Here is a 13,091-nt window from a genome sequence, read left to right on the forward strand (position 1 = left end):
CATGATGGCCTTTGTTGAAACACAGTCGCCTGGATACTGGCTTTGCTCCAACAATGATTCATCACAACTGAGAAGTTTTCCTCCTCGAAAATTGACAGTATGTGACAGGTGTTCATATATTCATTATTAAATGATTAGAGAGAAGCAAATGATTGTGTTGTGCTAATGACCTTTACTTTGTCCTAGTGCTTATATTTCATCCAACCGAGTAGAAATCTGTGCACCACACAAAAGGTTAAAGGGCCAGAGGGCTGTTTCACACTTCAGTAGAATCATTCATCAGACTCATGATGCAACGTCTTCCTCATACAGTCATAAAAAGTTGCCTGTTTCATTTTATGACCGGCAAGGCTGATATTTATAACCATATTTCAGCACCGCAGACAGCATTGTTTTGTGGAAAAGCAAGCAATCACCTACGGCTAGAATGATGAAAATCACAACCCAGGCAAATGGAGAGGCATTCATATAATGGAAGCGGGTGACTGATAAAAAATGTGACAATTATTATCAGTTTGCATTAGTAATAATATTAAAGATTCATCATGCCTTAATTCAGAGCATAAATGGTATGATTCTGTGTTTCACTGGGGCACCTTTGATTTGTGCAATCAGACTTTAAGCAGCATAAGAATGGAGTGATTGAATACAGCGCTGATAACGCCTGATTGTGACCTGGTCCCAGCCAAAGCACCACCACTCTAACTTTGTTATTGTCTCCTTCCCTGTGGAATTTACAGCTGGATAGCCTAATTGGAGCCATTTCCACATGTAATATGGCACCCCCGAGGGGGCTCATTATAGATAGTGGACCGAATCGCTTCAGCCAATTTTTCACCCACCCCCTCATCAGGTTCAATGGTTCAGTCCAGTGACAGATAAAGTATAAGACTTGATTCAGCCTACTGGCTATTGATCAACATTAGGAAGACGAGATGACATGCTCTCTCTCTCTCTCTCTCTCTCTCTCTCTCTCTCTCTCTCTCTCTCTCTCTCTCTCTGTGTTTCTTACTATGCTATCTTGATGCCCTGGCACTGCAAAAATGACTCACCTCTTATGCATCCAAAATACAGTAAGGGACATTCAATGCAATGGAAAATCATAATGGTTGATACAATATTTGAGCAGTGGCCCGACAGTAGTAATACAGAATATTTAGTTTATGGATCTCTTGCGCTGTATTATAAAGTGCAGCCCTGCTTCTAATCCTATAAACTAAAAACATCATTGTGGAAAACATTTGGTGTATTTAAATTCTAACAGTACCTAAAAAATCATTTTAGATGACATCAAATGTAATATCATACATATTGTGGTTGGTTCGGTAAAAAAATAAAGCAATCTTAGCAAATGTCTGCATGTATGGATTGATCCATTTTTTTGTATTTCAGGCACCAATATTGATATTGATATTCTAGGTAGGGAACTGGGAGGAGTGGAGGATATAGAACATGGAGGGAATCTGAAAATGGAACATCATTTTCTACACTTCACTCTCTCAAATCCATCAAGAACAGCAAAAATATATATATTTCATGTTTGGTAAACTCCATTATCGTTCAGACTTCAGTGGTGATGCAGGAGTCCAATTTCTTTTATTAGGATCCTGACTGTCATTATTGTGTTCGTCATTATCTTCACACCATGTCTGCATGGAACGCTTGCACAGCATTCACCAGGCTTTTTTTTTCACACTGTGCGCTCGATGACAGGGTTACTAGTGCAGACATGCTGTCAGTCACCAACGTGTGCTCTGTCTCAGCAAAGTCACTGCTCAGTACGGTCAGTGACACCCCTGTAATGAAGCATCAGCAGATGCACAGTTGCTGTGTCAACACTGTTCTGTGGGTGTCATCTTTCTGTGGCCTGCGGTGTTCTTTGAATGTGACTGTGCATAACTGCATACAGGCACAGCAGAAGGACAAATAATAATAGCAAGTGATAAGTAATAACAGGAGAAACCAGCAAAGAGCAGATTATAAAGGCTCAGGTTGAAATGTCAAAGGTGCCTTGTTTTACATGCAGATGGAAACTATGCTGACTTGCTGCTTAGACACTTAGACCTGCATTCAGCATCATCACTGATTTGACATTTACAGGGATCTCTGAAATGTCAGTGCTGTTACAGAGGAATTTGTGCAATATTATCTGCAGGAAAGAAGTGTTCAAATTAACTCGATTTGCATTTGGGATAATGGATTATTTGTGTTTGTGTCATGCTGTCCTTGGATTATAAATTCCCATGGTACAGTTTAAAGTTCTAGCCGTGCTGATCAAACATTAATTTATATTACATAAAACACAATACATTATAAACTCATACAAAAAAAACATACTTTCAGTGAAATACTGTACACTCCCTCATTTTCTTATACTGCAAGGAAATGTAGTATTTCCTTGTAGTATTTTACAACGGTGAATTGCATTTGATAGTCAATTGATTGGAAATGTCTTATTTTTCTTATTTGTCTTAATATAGTATTTGACTCACTACAATGTAAAATCATTTGCATAGATACAGTAAGGTGCAGATCTTTTATCTTGTGCTGTTTTAGGAGCATTGTGGTAGAAGGGACAGTGGATTAATCCTGTTCATCATTATGTATGACATCTAAGGCACTGAGATTTTAGAAGATCATTGGGTCTGTAAAATGTACTGTGCAACATGTTCCAAAGCTGCAGGGTCTCACACACACACAGAAAATAAAAGTGGGAAATAACCATGTATCTGCTCATTACCAAAAGCTATTAAATGAGTCCTCACCGCAAATGAGGTCTCTCCTGAGGACAGTGTTTTTACTGGCAGGTTCAGAGCTAATGACAGCATGTCATAGAGGGAAATCACATTTACCAACTCTCTGACTAATTATGTTATAAAGTAAACACCAGAGACGGACACCAGCAAAGTGGCAGCTGTGTTGAGTCCATAATTGTTATGTGTCATGTTCCTCTGCCTTTCGTCATATTTCTAAAACCTCTACTTATCCAGGAAAAGGGTTAGGTTTTTTTTTGCTGAGAGTGCATGTTGTCCTGCAGCTCTGACTCACAGTGACGCATGCTGACACCTTGAAACCGCCCACTGCAAATATAGAAAAGCTCCATTCGGTTTTCCCTGCCAGTCACACGCCAGCTTTTCCAACCTTCAGGCTTCTGGTGTCCCCATATGTTGTTTTTCATATTGTCGTTTCCCCTCCTTGTTTCAGCAAAAATCTCATTTCTCAGTCTTCCTCCTTTGTTGCTGACTCAGATCGGGAAGAATTTACATTTTCCTCATCAATGAAAATAAATTCAACCGCAGTGTAAGTGTCTCCTTTAGAGGCTCAGCGTTTCTAACACACTGCCCACCAGAACCTTATTAAGAAAGGGTCTCCTGTGAAATCCTTCATTTGTCTTTTTACAGCAGTAATTTGCAAACCCAAACAAAAATCTCCACTGCACAGTCACTGCATTGGCTAACTTCCCCCAGGTTTAATTAGCAATGATCAGATTCATAATTATATATATTTTCCCTCCACAAGGGCATATAATTGGGGGGACTTTGGCGCTGGGGAACCTTTCATTGGAGAAATCCACAGCATAACCCTCATTAAAGGAACTCAGTGCTCAGCAGAGTTACAGTAGCTCCTATGTTGAAGTCTGAGGGAGGGAGAGAAAGAGAGAGAGAAGCAGAGTGTTAGAACTAAACTCCCACTCAGGAAGCAGCCTTTAATTAGCTAATGAATCTGGTAGCTCCCTCTGACAACCTTTGACCTTATGCTGCGGCATAATAAGCCTTCTCACAGAGGAACCATGTCACATACGGATGAAATCAATGCCCTGAACACCAAAACCAATTTTAATGAGATAAATGGCGCGCTTTCCCTTTATTGATAGCAATTGTTGAAGCTCACCGTCATGAATCATCCGTGGAGACTCTCCAAAGGTTGTTAAGTATTGATTTGCTGTCATTTTTAACAAAAGCTTTTCTTCATGATTGATGCTCTATCATGTTAATCTTATGGTTCATAGGATAAAAATGGATCCCATGACATTTTTAAATGGACAGTACAGCCATGACAGCAGCAGTGAGAATAACCGCAATCACACGAATGTAATATTTATTTTCTTTCCCCTGAAATTGATGAAGTTCCCTGATGATATACTTCCACTAAACAAGCCTAGAGAAGCCTTGTTCTGGTATTCTGGCCCTAAAGATACATACATTAGTTGTTGTTGCATGTCTCTAATCATATGTATTACAATTGTTGCACCTATGGTCATATTAAGTTAAAATTCAAACCAAATACCTACATCTGTTCTGGATCATCGTCAAAATTTGATTTGACTTAATCTATTGCTTCTCTGTCCATGTCCCGCCCTTCCTTCATCGTATCTATAAAACAATACAAACCAACCAAAAGAAGCAGGTGAAAATGGAAGGAAAAGCCATGTTTGGTGACTGTCAATGCCCATATTGAAAAATAGCCTTTATCAGTTTACACTTATCATTTAAGTACAGCTGTTCAATGTTAATGGGAAGCATTGGCCCAATCGTATTTATTGCTGGATCATTGAGTTAAATGGGTACAGTAAGTTTACCATCCAGCTCTGTTCTCAATGCATCCATTTAATATTGCATCAGTCTGCTGATATCTGTAAATCTTTTTGGCTTCTACTACCTTCTATCTTCTACTAATCTCACAGAGACAGAGAAAGAAAAGGTGTTACTATCAGCTCTCTGGCGTTTCCCACAGGATGACATTTCCCTTGACTAATTTCTGATCAGAGTTGAGCTTTGCTGACCAAGATGGCAGGTCCAGCTTTCAGTGGCAGTGACTGCAGTCCTGCTGGAGCGCCTGCTGTCTGATCTCCCTGCTGCGAGCTAATGAATACGCTCAGGTCTGTCTTTGGAAGTGTGCTGTAGGTGAGCAGAATAGTAAGTGAGGATAGTGAAGGGGCAGACGGTGCTGGGCCATCCCCTGTGCTTATCACCTTAGAAGAACCTGCATTGATAGGTTGGTGTCCTTAAATCTTTTATCATTTTAATTCATTCAGTCATTAATCATGTTTTATCATGAATCGCTTTTATCATCTTTTAACATCCTGAATGGATAGCGGACATCAATCTGGACCAGTGCTCACAGTTGATGGGTTATTCTGGTTTTCCTGAAAATACATTCTCATGTAAATGGTGAGTGCAGCACTCCCTGCAGCGGTCCCTGGTTCACTATTCAGTATTAAACAGCCTTTTAAGTGATTGCACTCATTGGTCTCATGTATTAGCAATGAGGGTAAACTCAGACACAAATATTTTATGACTTGAACATATTAATCACATTTTAGATACACATTCCCAATTATGTAGTGTTGTTGTAAACCATTCAGCTATTAAGTTAGAATTCTATTTAGAAAAAGAAATGCACTGCAGGAGATGCTACACCCACACCACATGTTTTCCAATTTCATGGTGGCAGCTTCAGAAGTTACTGTCAGGAATCAGGAATGTCAAAAAAGATAAGATGATAAAACATCGATCAGACTTGGATCTGACATTCGATCCTGCAACAACAGAGCTAAAATTGTAGGAGGAGATTCAAAAACACTGTTTTAGGAAAATATTCAAAATGGCAGAACGTCTAGTTAGTGAGAAAGTTTGGGCCACTACCGCCTGCAAGCTCCTCAGGAAGTTAATCTACCTTGTATGAGTTAACGTTGATGTTGTTGGGACGCTATTGAGAATATGACACTATCATAAACAACATAGCTGTCGTTCCTCTCACAGCCATCACAGTATCCTTACAGTAGATGCTTTCCCTGCGTGGCTATTATTAACTTGGCTCAATGCGGCCAGTTGTTTCATGAGAAGAAGATCGGATTTTCAAGAGCCTCAGTGTTCAGCAGGTGTGAATTGGATTGTGAGACAAGTAACACAAAACTATATTGAGGATGACCTTTGATTGAACCCAAAGTCAGAGTGTTAATGGCAGCACGAGCAGCACAAACATGGCAAACCAAGAAGATACAGAAATGTCAAACGATATCAGTCTAAAATTAACTCTTTTGCCATCCCAAGAAATGTAGATGTGCAACACTTACTTTTGGGATTAGTTTGAGAGATTAGATTTGATTGACTTTATATGGAAGCACAAGGACGTATCAGCACAACATGAGGCAAAATCATGTTTTAGGGTTTTCTAGTCTTGACAGAGCAGCAATCTGAAAAGTATGGGCTAGTTGATATGCAGTATGTACAAGGTATCTTAGACATTTCACCTCTCATCCGAAAGGCTTCTTCACTTCTGGCAGACTGGCGGGGAACTGAGGTCATTGTCGTAAAGGGTTTTGGAAATAATAGAAGTAGTATACCTGTTCCAGCACACACTCACACACACTGGGAACAGAAGTCATGGACATGGAGGTTCAAAGATTTTCTGTAATCATTTGCAACAAATGCTAGTTTAATTATCTTCCCTGAAATCCAAACCATATATACATAAGGCAATATTGAGCCAAATGCTGCTGAAGGCCGAGATAGATCACCTGCTTCTGGCTTCCTTCAAAAGCAATTAAGCCTTTCTGAATCAATGCCCAGAAATTTCAAATTCTCATTTAATGAGACCTCTAGGCAAGGCTGTATTTTGGGGTGTGACAGTAGCATCAATGAGGATCTATTGCTAAAGCGTCTCTGTTTGGTTCCCCCAGATATCCCTGAAAAGAATTGTGAGCCTCATCAGGTTGGCCAGAGAGGAACCATTTCATAAACAAGAGTGAAAGATAGGACGGACAGGACTTAGCGTCGCGGAACTCCTCCTGGCCCTGCCAAGTGGAGAAAACATCAAGACGATGCCGCGAGCCAAACTAGCAAGGAAAAGACTGAGGGAGATGAGAAATCTGAGACAGACTCGATTACAAAGTTGGAACCTTGTCCGCACTTCTTCCTGAGGCTTTCTGAAGACTCTTTGTAACAGAGAATTTACTATATATAGGGGCTTTATAAAAGTGAAGGAGAGAGGATGTACTGTGTGGGTGGACTATATAGCTCACTGTCAGGGATCCAGCAAGAAATGAACTAAATCTGCCATCTGATGGGTCTTACTTAATTTGGATGCTTTGTAAACAATTTCTACATTTAAAGCAAGCATGGTGACACGATCCTTTACAAGTGCAGAGCGTATGCAGAGCTGATGATTCATCTTTTCTGATCTTAAATTCACCTGAGGAAACACTTTGAGAAAGCTTTACTAATAGTTAAAATCTTTAGGCAGCAATCACATTGACTGGCATCACAGCTTTGTAACAGTTCAAAAGGTCCTTTGCAAAGATACAGTATGTTAAAGCTAAATTTTTAAAAAACTTTTTTGTAAAGAAAGAAAGAAATCCACTTTACATCCTGATAGGAATTCGTTAATGGTTGCTCTATGCTCTGCATAGAACCTCCTACTGATGGAATCTGAATTGATTAGACAATACCACAATTTACCACAAGGGGAATCACTACCTTAATTGTCAATCATGTCACATGTTGGAGTTGTGAAGGCAGGACTGGGATGTAGCTGCTAGAAAGGAGGGAATCATTGAAATGTTCTCTGCGATGTCATCCACCCCACCGTCTTACAGATGGCTGCTTTATTAGCAGTGTATTATACCAGAATTATACGTGTAGAATTAGTTTTAAAAGTAGAGACAATCAAAAAAATAATCTAAAGTAGAGGTGGAATGAAATTGTTCCGTCTGAGTTCTTGCCAGTCAAGTCCCAAGTCATTAACTTTGTGCTCTGTAGCAAATGAAATGTCAGAGTAATAATTTGTATTGTCAATTTACAAAATAGTAGCAAAGTTAAAACTTTTTTTTATTATTATAAAACTTTTAAATTCTAATAAAAGTCATTCTTCACTGTAGCTTCTTACTTTTTAGCCACAATGCATTTGGGTCGGTGGCTTCTGCATATTTCAGCCTTTGTGTTTTCTTCATACTTGACCTCACTTGCAGGCATTTGTGCTCCAGCTGTTTCTTTGTGAATCTGCAGTAACGTTGTTGTGCAACTGAAGACAGATATAATATTCATAATAAATGAATCTGGATGCAGAGGAAAGTGTAATGAGACACTGTGTTTATGCCTTTCATCCTCATACAGTAGCTTGGAGGCCCTGTATATATATATATATATATATATATATATATATTCGTTATGCTTTTATTATTTTTTCTGTATCTGTTGTTTCCGTGCTTTTTTAAAATCGTTGGAGGGCTTTAAATTACTAATTAACTCTATCTCTACATATGAGGTTTCAAAGCAATGTGCCTCGTTTTGAGTTTGTACTTTATGAATACAATTCTTATGAAATATAAACCGTGCTCTAATATTTTTAAAGCCAACTCCCAATAAAAGGAAAATAACCTCCTCTATACAGAATAAATCCTACATCTTTCCTGGCCATAACATAACAACAAACAAATCATGAACAAACTTCTGCCTACTCTTTACACAAACATATTTCACACCTCTGCTCACCTTTTTGTGGTAATCCATTAGTTCAACAACCAGCACAGCAATTCTCACACGTGCCATTGTTGTTGTGATTCTTTATTAATCAGTGGCAGGTGTTCCCTTCACAGCTGGTTAACTCATGCTGATGTGAAATGCTGTCAGGGTTCATTGTCTGCTATTGGCTGCGGCAGGATTGACAATTAGTATTCTTGCCACATGACACAGTTTAGCTGCCATAGATACACACAGGCCACGCGGGTGCTTTGTAGGGTGCAGTCCCTCTTTACACATTGCCGCTCAGTATTACCGGTCTGAAATCGTTTGTATTTTCGAGCCCGCTGACAGAGACAGAGGAGGATCATGTCATGTCACACGGTGACATGATCTAAAAAACGAAACAGATCCTAGAGTGCAGTCGAGGAACAATGATAAATATAATCTGCAGCGCTGTCTTGTGAGGTCTTTAAATGTGTAAAATGACCTCTTCCTCAGTTCCATATACTGCATGTGATACATTCTTTACATTAAAGGGGACGTGTACATATTTCAGCGTTCCTATCTTCAACAGTTCTGTTCTAAAGCGTTTACAATGTTCTAATGTCTAAAACACATGCACCCACATTTACGGCCTTTCCAGCTGCACTACTGTGCACACTGAGTGAAAACTCACTCAGAATTGTTCTGTTTGGCTCCGTCATAATGTGTAGAACAGGGCAGTGTGTTGTTAAGATATCACAACACTGACATTGTGACCTTGCTTGTAAAAGAATACCATTAAAGTGCGGTTTACTGTTTACTGCAGATGGTGTGCTGCAGTACTAACCCATGGAAATCTTCTCTGGTAGTCGTATTTTCCTCTTTTTCCCATCCAGTTGATGCAAACTCAATCTTATGACCGACCCCTCAATTTAAGACTGAAGACGTGTCAGGGCAATCTGACAAAACATTGTCTTCATTTTCTTCTGCACGTCAAGCACAATCGCTGTCTACATATTGCTTGGTACAGGCAATTTGCCTATTTTATACAACTGTATGCCTCAGGAAAATGACCGCGGGACTCCAGCTGTTCATTTTAAAGCATATACAAACGAGTACATATTTGCATTCCATTTTCTATGAAAAAACCTCAAGCAATCTTGTCTTGAGTGATCGAGTGTTTGAGCTGATGCGGCGTGCACAGGTTATTGGTTGAGGACAGCAGAAGCCTCCATGTAAGCAGCATTTCCTCACATGTATTTGAATAAGACATGATGCCAGTTTATTTTTATAACCCCCCCCCTACACGCACAACCCCAGACTGTTGGCAAGCAATAGAGCTGTAACTACCCCTTCCAGTTTCACATTAGGTGCAAATTGGAAAGAAACAAATAGAGAAATGTGGATCAGGCAGGAGTTAATCAGCTTAAGTTAAATGTAAATCATATTAACCATTTCATAGGCTGGTGGGAAGTTGTGAAACCTCCTGATTGCTTTGCACTACACGATCGGGGCTCTCCTGAGCTGCCTTCCAGCTTCCAGCCCTTTGATGTTAAATAACCAATAGAAGTCACATAGACACGCTGCTCATGTCAGAGTCAAGCCAAGAATCTTTGTAAAGCATTTGACTCATAGACCCCATCCAACCTGCTATGTTTAAACCTGGCTTACTGTCCTTGAATGTCCCAAGCTGGTGTGAGTGAGAGGCACGGAGGGCGCAGGAAGGTGCATGCTGTGAAACCCCAAGGGGTGGACGACGCGCTAAATATCTTTCATCCCTAAACCACATTTTCTTTCTCTTCTTCCAGGTCTTGACTTGGCGTCGTCCATCTGCGTGAGTAGGCAAGGCAGAGGGAAATGGTTGCCTGACGTGTCACAGATGATGTCACCGATGCGTTGCTTGTGCAGTCTGCAGTGTGGCCTTCCCTGCTGCTCATCACCATGATCCAGTTATAACTGTGGGTGAGCATCAGGAGTCTATTTTCATTGTAGATATGCCTGATAGCACCTTTGCTCCAAGAGATGTATAAAAATACATTCTAATGGCAGCAGGATCCCCTACCACTGGTGGTACGCGTACCACAGTTTGAGAACGGCTGCTCTAGATCAAGACACATTCTAAAAACTGCAATCTCTTATCTAATAAAAAGCAATTTCGTCTGTCGGCTTTGTTTTTTAAAAGGTTCTTGGTTTGAATCCCTATATGGGCTGTCACTGTTTCCCCTGGGTGCTTCAGTTTCAAATGGGTGTAACATTAGGTTAATGATCCTGTCATTACCCTTGACCAAGGCACTGAGCTGTAGAGATGTTGGTCCCACGGTAGCTGCCCACTGGCAATGACAAATAAGAGAGATATCGACTTGATTATGGCCAAGAAGTCAATTTCACTCAAGTTTATAATGTAACATTGATATCTGATGCAGTGTTGTTCAGTCTTGGCAGCTTTGTGTCGTCTTGTCTTGTGCTGAGGTGAGTTGCTGGAAAGCAGCCGTTTTCCCTTTAGAATTGACTGCTTGAATTTCCGACACAGTAGACTGGATTTAGCATATTCCGAGGCTGTAAAGGGATTATCAACATTTACCTTGTGCAATTTAAAGAAAGAAAAAAAGAAAAAGCTTGTTTTTCATTTATGCTTCAATTTGTAACATTTACTTATGCAAACCTTTATCTGCAGTAACGCAGTCGGGATTGATTCATCTGGTGTTAGGAGATTGTGTTTGCCATTATTTCCGTGCTCTCCATTCAAAATTGTGACTTAAATTCCCACACAAAATTATCATTTCAATTCCTATAGTATTCACTGAAGGGCTCGAGATGAGGGAAATGTCAATTTCTTTTCTCAATTGTGCTTCTATACAAACCTGGATTACCACGCACGTCATATTTTCCACATTAGATTTTACCTCGTATCGCCTCCCCACTGATACAGCTTTACAACTCTTGAAGAGTTAATTTCTTTATCAGCAGAAAGCACTTATACGTGTATGTTTCGGTCAGGGGCTCCAAACATAAACAGAAAGCCCCACTTACCTGAGAGCATGTGCATGAATGTATTTATTCACAAACATAATAGGCATGTATTATGTTAAAGCTCAGTTATGGCCACTGTTCCCAGCAGAAGTAAAAGGATTCCTGTGGGAAACATGATGACTTGCTCCCTCATGTGAGAAGCAGAAATGAATGTACCACACACCTGTGCTCACATTGTGTCTGCCTTTCACCTTTGTTTAATTGAGCTGATCCGTTAATAAGTACATTTTTCCTGTTAGAGCTTGGCACAATGCCAAAAGCTTATTGAGCAGGTGGAGGAGAGGCAAAACCTTGAAGAATGCCGGAGGTCTCTGCTCCTTATATTCAATGTAAATGAGCTACTATGTGGGGATGAAACACACAGAGAGGACACGAACAGCTGGGCAGTTTAATGCACTCCAACACCTGCGACAAATCCTGCCATTGAGAAGATTACAATGTATTGTTTTTGCTTAAATTCTTGCCGAGATCAGTTAAATTTGTTAATTTACACCACAGAGATCAACTCGGGACAAGGCTGCTATAAACGGCTGTAATAACTTATATATATGTTTACTGATATTTACATGAAAGCACAAAATATTTTGTGTGATCTTAGAGGTGCCCTTTATGTGTGAAGTTTCAGTTTTGTTTTCACCCTCAGACGTTGCCTTCTAAATCAATCATGTTACATGTGATGCTGGCTGCCAGTGTGAGCTCAGTTGACTTGCTTATTATGCTTATGGTTGTTGGCAAATCATTACTGTGAGCACTGACCTGAGAATTTCTCATCATCTTTGACATTTGTAAGAATGACAGATCAACCAAAAGGTGATCCATAGATAAACTGATTATGAAAATAAGTCTAGTTGTGGCCACACCCATAAGCAGAAATAAGGGGGGAAAGTCATGAGATGTACAACAATTCATGGGCACTGACCACAATGAGCCCTGTCATGCTGATCATAAGCATAATATAAATATGCAGGATGTGTATCAAATAGACAAGACGTGTTTTAAATCAGACCTTTAAAGTCCTTGTAGAGTTTGCAGCCCAGATGTAAATGCATTCACTTTCTCCATCATCTCGTAAATATCTTTGCAATGCCACCAGCCCTGCTGTAGATCAGAGAGCTATTTTCCTTTAACGTCACTGAGTGGAGCTATTACTCAATTTCTCTATCAATGGTATTCTTCTTATTCACTTTCCTCATTGCCATTTTGCTCCTTATGAATATGGGTCTTCTTCAGAGCTTAATATGACATTTCCAAGGCAGTTAATTCATGATAATTAAGGTCCCGTGCATGCACTTCCCATTTCCAAGTAATTGAGATTCACCAACATACTGTTTGCATCTAAATGACTGCTTCTGCATTTTTAATGAATCTGCATGAGATATCTGTCTAAATGTTTTTCATCTGCAAATACAAATGCACAAATTGATCAACATGACATGGATGGGAGCACTGCCAAAATTGTTGCAAGGTTTTTAGCACAGAAGTGTAAGGAACAGCTGTGTTAAAGTCCATTTTAGTAACCTAGTATATTGTGGGTTGGAGGCTTGACCTGATTCAGAGACATAAGTCATTAATTACTCTGACAATCCTCATAATTTATGCAAAGCAGATTCTGATCAT

This window comes from Genypterus blacodes, unplaced genomic scaffold, assembly GCF_046128005.1.
Source record: "Genypterus blacodes isolate CSIRO-AG114 ecotype Tasmania unplaced genomic scaffold, CSIRO-AGI_Gbla_v1 ptg000003l_1, whole genome shotgun sequence".
Taxonomy (NCBI): Eukaryota; Metazoa; Chordata; class Actinopteri; order Ophidiiformes; family Ophidiidae; genus Genypterus; species Genypterus blacodes.